At 42.5% G+C, this 6,883-nt stretch overlaps 1 long non-coding RNA gene across 1 annotated transcript; it reads right to left on the bottom strand.

The window, feature by feature from the left end:
• Window positions 1–385: 385 nt before the first annotated feature.
• LOC145524079 (uncharacterized) lies at window positions 386–6,864 on the bottom strand. Its single transcript, XR_014067140.1, has 3 exons — window positions 6,652–6,864; window positions 3,447–3,718; window positions 386–2,448 (listed from the first exon to the last, which is right to left on the bottom strand). It is a non-coding gene; the product is annotated as an uncharacterized LOC145524079 (long non-coding RNA).
• Between the last annotated feature and the right edge of the window lie 19 nt (window positions 6,865–6,883).

The raw sequence follows: 6,883 nt of genomic DNA, 5'->3' as shown, positions 1-6,883 counted from the left end.
TTTGGGTTGTGATCCAATATTATTCGGTTTCTTTTTCTTGCTCCAAATTTTCCAGCTTTGGCCATTGGGAGTTCTTCAGGTGGCTCCAGTCTCTTTGAAATACCCCCATGGATGCAGTTCTTGTTTGTTTTTCAGCAATTCCTTATTTACAGTGCTACATAACGTTCCATTCTAATGTCGTATACACTTCTTGCCCCAGTCCTAGCCTAGAACCAGCCATTTCTCCAAGGAGCCGTGCCTTCTGTTACTTCAGAAAGGGATCAGAAATCAAGAACTAGCACCGGGTGGGCTCTTGGCTATTGTAGCATCATTGTTTCTAGACCAAAAATATATTAAATTTTACATTTTTAACACCAGTGTACACACAGTTACAATGCAATCGTACTACTCGTAAGATAATTATGGTTTATTAACGGTGATAAGTCACAGTACCATAGGAAACTGTGGGGAATCCTACACAGAGTCCTACGCTGGGACCCACATGCAGAACTTGTGAATGACAGTCTGCTCCTTTCCATACCGTCACTGTACTGTTAAGACTGATGTATAACCTCAGTGGAGATCATGTCAGGAGTCCAAAAGTGGGGACTTCTCTGAAGGCCACAGAAAATGTAAGGCCACAGAAAATGGCTCTTTGGCAGGTCTGCCCACCCCATATCCTCTTCTCATGATAAGCTATGGAAAAACACAGTGGATTTAGAACCAGGACATCAAAGTTCTGGATCTGACTCAGCCTGATCCAGTGTGTGTGGCAAATACATTCTGTGTGGGCCCCAGTTTCCAATGATACAAAAATCACTTGTGTGGGATTGAACAATTGCTGAGGACAGAGGGCTTCCCTGGTAGCTCAGCTGGTAAAGAATCCACCTGCAAAGCAGGAGACCCCGGTTCAATCCCTGGGTCGGGAAGATATGCTGGAGAAGGGATAGGCTATGCATTCCAGTATTCTTTGGCTTTCCTGGTGGCTCAGCTGGTGAAGAATCTGCCTGCAATGCAGGAGACCTGGGCTCGATCCCTGGGTTGGGAAGATCCCCTGGAGAAGGGGAAGGCTACCCACTCCAGTACTCTGGCCTGGAGAATTCCATGGACTGTATGATCCATAGGATCACAAAGAGTCAAGACACCACTGAGTGACTCACTTTCACTTCCCAGTGCTAGACTATTATAACTCTCAATAGTTTTTCATTGAGAGAATGTAACCGGCTCCATCTCTCCTTGTAAACGGGCATCAATATTCCAGAAGGTTTAAATGGAGGGATGGTGGTAGTGGGGAGGTCGCTGTTAATAAATAAGAGTTACTTTTAAAATTATTTCCTGAAGATACCAAGGTCCGTTAAAGGCCTTCTTTTGCTTAAGACCATCAGGCCTGAGAAACTTTACACCTTTCTTTTTAAAGAATGGAGATCATAGAAGTATAGGAAATATTGGTAGAAAGTATTTCTTTCATTGCCTTTAAGTTTGTTTTGGTAGAGGAAGGCTTTTCTTTTTTTTTTTTGGTAAGATCAAACTCCTCATCTGTTATTTCCTCTGACTTCAAATAATTACTTTTAATGCAGTGATGGCTGAGCTACCTCTCAGTTTCTTACCAGGAATTTCTATCTAGGTTTTTTTTTTTTCCTCCTTGTGTATGAATATTATGACATATTTTTTACATCCACACGAGGCCCAGTGGCTTAAAGTGTGCCTGGTTTACAAGTGTCAACTCTTTCCTGTCATTGACTAGGACCGATTCCAAAAACAAACAGAAGTGGGAGTGGGGGTGGGACAGAACTGTGGTGCAGAAAAGACACTTGGGAACTGTCACATCTGATTAGGAAGGCAGGAGATCAAAGGTACAAGGTCTTAGAATTGGCACTTCCAGCTCTTAACATCTGAAATCTTCAATTGGCTTTTGGACCTATTCAGCATAATCTCAGACTTTGGTCTACAATTGGTTAAAAATTGATAGAGGTGAGGATTCTGGGACTGCCTTCTTTACTTAGAAGTTTACATTTTAACTCTTTCTACCACCCCAGGGACACATATATACTCAGCTCCTTTCCATTCCCCTCTCCATCTTAAAGTTACAGATATACATATATTTAGCCATAAAGGTATCAAGTTTAGAACTGATAGACATCCTGCAAACACTTGGGTTATACCTTCACACAGTTAAGGAAACTGAGTCCTGCAAGTGGTTTTGTTCCACATCAGATAAGGAATTCCTGGCAGAACTGTAATTAGAAACCAAGGTCTTCTGGCAGCAAATCCAGTTTTGTTTCGTTTCTTCCCCTAGCTCACACTGTGCCCCCACAGAGTTACACAGTTTTTTGTGTGTGTCTCTGTGTGTACATGTGTTACATAGACGTTGACATGGAGGAAACACACACCGGGCATCTGTGGTCTGACCTCAGGGAACAGTTTAATGCCTCGGATTTCAGGCAGCTCAAAGGGTTCTGCGGGTGGAGGCTGAAATAAACAAGAAAAGCCACTGTGGAGATGTGAATGGAAAAGTACCGAGTCCTCCCTCCCTCCCCCTCCGCACATTCTTCTGCTCTCAAGCTCTCCCTGCCATCAAGCCGGCTTCAAATAGGCTTTGGCATGGTCAGGTGTACAGAGGGCGGTGTGGAGAAGAAAAAAAAAAAACAAAACATGCAGGCACAACATGCAAATCAAGTTTCTCCACTTCTAGCCTTAGGTAGTAAAGACAGCTAAGTACTGTAGCCAGCAGCCGGTGGCAGGGTGGGCCAGCCACCCTGAGTTTACAAACACTCCATGCCTTCCTCCCTCCAACCCCTCCTGATCCAGCTGTTGCTTTCCCTCATGCTAAGGTTTCAAAGGAAGTGAAAACCCTGTTATTCAAAACAGTGATCGAATGCAATAAACAAATGATTATGCACCCCCAATCAGTTCTCTATTTTAAGCTCCCGATATTTATTTCCATTTTAAATTAGTGAGAAAAGTGTGGAAAAAATCAGTGTTTTGGGGGTAAACTCTGAGCTAGGCTGAAAAGGTTTCTAAAGGAAAAAAACAGTCGCAGAATAATACAGGCTGCAAGCAGGCAGCATATGGATCAAAATTAAACGTTAACACTTCTTTTTCTGAAGGTAGTGACTGGAAATCATCTTTTATTTTTTTAAAAATGTCTCAAAACTTTCTGCTCAATTTCTCTAAATCATACCAAGAAAACGCTTTTTTCTCTCTAAGGATAATATAAGTGACTTGTTCACAATAGCTCTAAATGAAGGATTTGAAATAAAATGAATGGGTACATAAAATCTCCCATTCCCATCACAAGTAGTTGTTGAGTACCACAGTATAGGTGACAAGCACCACCAAGTCCAAATGACCGTCAAAACTCAATACTCATCGTGACTTGGAGTTTGTTCTGAGAACCAGTTTACAATTCACACAGAGCCCAAAGCAGACTTACTTTCCTCAATTCTGTCAGAAAACAAGACACCCACCTCAAAGCCCAGGTAGTCAGATCTCCCTGATTCTCTAACACAGGACCATCGAACCACAAAGACCCATTTTCAGTTGTGTCTCGGGGTCCCGCATGCCTCCTGTGATGGCCCTCCTGTCCTCTTGAAAGAAGGAAGCCTCGAGGAGTTGAGTGATTGATCTGCAGAGTTCCTTCCAGTCCTAAAATCTATAATTCTGTGACGTGACAGTTTCAAGATCTACCAAGGCGCCAGAAGTTCCTGACAGGTGAAACCAATTTCCTCTTGGGAGTCCCCTTAGAAGGAGGACAAGACAGTGTTTACTCCAAGTATAGTTTCCTTTTCAGCTGTGACTATATTGTGGGGAAGTTTGTGAGGGAACTGGATGCAAAATCAGTTCCTTTCATTAAACAGATGTAATATTAAGACCAAGCTATTTTATTTTGCAACAAAGCTTATATTTATCCAGAACCTGTGATTAGGAACCTATTACCATGCCCAAACCACCAGGCAAACGGGCTGACTTGATCCTCTACTCTGAGTATTAATAGCCAGAAGCCATTAAATTATAGGACTGGTTTGATACATAACCCTCCAAGTTCACAAGAATCACACATAAGACTCCAGACATGGAATCTCTCTTCAGGGCTTCTTACGGATGATTTGAAAGAATTTGAATATATTCAAGTCAATCCTTCCTTTAATCCTACATTGCTGAGGTGAGGGAGGTTCACAGAGTGATGCCAACTAGTTACTAATGGGGAGAAATCAAGAAATGAGAGAAGGCGGGACATTATGGAAGAAATTCAATGGGTATAAAAAATTTGATAAAGTTACTTTCCTAATAATTGAAAAGAGATTGAGAGGTGGGTGCACAATTTTCCTCACCATTCATTTGGAAAAGAGAAGGAGACCTACAAAAATGTAAATCCTTACCTTTAAAATATTTTCAATAATTTTTTTTTCCTTTTAACGTCTCCTGTTCTGGTTAATTTCTTCCAATTTGGAGGGGGGGAAAGTATTAGAAATGCGAGACTCTGGCACTTGGCCCCAGAAAGGGTCTGAGGACCCTGGTGGTGGGATTAATTATCTGTAAACCAGGCTGGTGGGGTCTTCCTTCAAGGACTTCTCGCAGAGAATTAGAGGGCTGAGGTACTAGAAGGGTGGCTTCATTCCCAGCCCCCACTCTGCTTGGTTCTGCTGCTAGAGAGAGCAGATTTCCCTTTGCTCTGCAGCGCCCCCACGGGGCTAAGATTGGAGTGGCAAAGAGAACGCAAGAGGGACAAGCTGTGTTTAAAGTGGTGGTGGGGAGGACCCAATGAGGCTGTATGGCAACTTTGACAAGAAAAGGGACCCCACATCACAAAAGTTATCACATTGCAGAATCAGTGGCAGGGCAGAACCACACAATTCACATTTCAAACCACACAGATACACCTGAGAAACATACTCATAAAAAATACAAAAATTATCACCCATAGAAATACACAAAGATGATCGCTTCAGCAAAATCCGGTGTCATTTAGAATCCGGTGGGATTCCTTTAAAACTCTGGAAATCAGGGGGAAGGGGACAATTTAAAAAACAGTCTGCCTTCTGGCAAAATGAATCTGCACTTAACAATAACGTGTGTCTTCGGGGGTAAAATGTTCATTTCGACAACGGTGACAGGATTAGGCCTATGTATATTTTTCAAAAATCCTTCACAAGACAGGCTTTTCTGCAGAAGCTGCAGTAATCCATCTGTCAATAAGTATTAAAATATTCAGATTTCAAAGGGACAGACACACTTAGGCATTTTTCCTAAGCTCCAGCCCTTGTGAAAAATAATCGACCCCTTTGGAGCTCTCCTGGTTCTAACTCCAACACGGCCTTTTCAAAAGGGGGGCTGCGCTGACATTTTCAGCAACAGATCTGAACTTCTTACAGACTTCTGGGAAAGAGATCCCCAAATATCCCAGGAAACAGCCAGTAATCTCTCTTCTCACTTCTCCACTACAAACCCAGATTTGGAGAGGTAGATTATTTGGGGAGATATCTTTATTGGAAATTAACATGTGCAGAAATTTTGTGGAACCTTTAAGAAGTCTGTAATTTAATGAGTCCGCCTGAAGGACTTTCATAGCCAAGGCTCAGAACAGCCTGACCTTTGAAAGCTGCTTCTGGTCCAAACATTTTGGGTTAATACTTGAGGAATCTGAAATATTATTTTCCCCTCACACCCTTCTTTTAAGAGAGAGACATAAAAGAAACAAGAGTCTCCCTCATTCAGGGATGAGTAGGAGGGGAAAAAACCCCAACCAACATTTAAATAGGGAAACTGGCAGTTCTGAATAAACAAACCAAGGCCCACAGTGAAATGATTCTGCACTGCATTTGCCTTTAAAAAGAAAGGAAGGAAGAAAGAAAGATTTCCCCCCTTTTCCTCCTCCTCCTCCTCCTCCTAACTCAGCTCTAAAGCTAAGAAGGCTGTGCTGCGTGAAGCGCGAAGCGCGTTGTAGTTGTAGCACAGTCTGTTCTAAATCCACGCAGTATCTGTAATACTGGCACCGCAGGCCTTTAGAATTCCCTCCGGCTGGTCTCTTTAAACACAGACAGGAGAGATTTTTAACAACGACCTTGAAACGAGCTGGGGGGGGGGGGGAGACCAAGACCTAAAGAAAAAGCAAAACACAAACATGTATTTGGCTCACAGAATTTTGTAGAACACACGCGTACGCGTACACATACACACCCGTTTCTTGCAGCAAGAATTTTCCTAAGAGTCAACAGTAACAGAAAGAGTAAACCCACCACTTGCTGTCCTGGAAAGAAACAAACCAAAACAAATCCTTTGAACATGTCTCTCAAGTGCAGGAGAGCGTCCTCTCAGTAAAAGTCCAAGGGGAAAAGGAAAATTGAACACCTTTCCCCGCCCCCCTGAAAAAAGTGGGGGTTGGAATTGTTACATACGACCAAAAATTCAAGCTTCTTTCAACACTCTCTATTAAAATAACATGTCTTCCTTAAATCGCTTGAGAGATTTCATAGGGGTAAAACAAAACAAAATCCAACCGATGCGGGATCCTACGATTTACGTAACATCACAAAGTTGCAAAAGGCAAAAATCAGAAGCAAAAATCCGAAAACCATCATAATACAACCACCCCAAATCCCAAACCACCACACCAACAAGGAAAAAAAAAAAATCCCAAACTGTCCCAAATAAAAATAAAGCAAATTAACCCACCGAAAACTGCTTGGCAAATATTTTTCTCGTGGTGCCTAATATTCTAGCTGGAAAGAGCTGTGGTGTTTATTGTTTTTTTTCTCTTACTCGCCCCGAAACCTACTATATATAACAGACTTTTCCCAAAGGTTCGAACCTCTCGCTTCCTTTTGTGTTTTGAGCTCGGAGGAGCTGAGTTTATGGGGAAGAGAGGAGAAATGAGCCCCAGACCCCGGGAAAGCAAAGCGCACTC

The sequence above is a fragment of the Giraffa tippelskirchi genome, chromosome 2 (genome assembly GCF_054371585.1).
Source record: "Giraffa tippelskirchi isolate mGirTip1 chromosome 2, T2T-mGirTip1v1.2.pri, whole genome shotgun sequence".
Lineage (NCBI taxonomy): Eukaryota > Metazoa > Chordata > Mammalia > Artiodactyla > Giraffidae > Giraffa > Giraffa tippelskirchi.
Note: the sequence above shows the minus strand (reverse complement) of the source record. Positions and strands in the feature narration are given on the sequence as shown.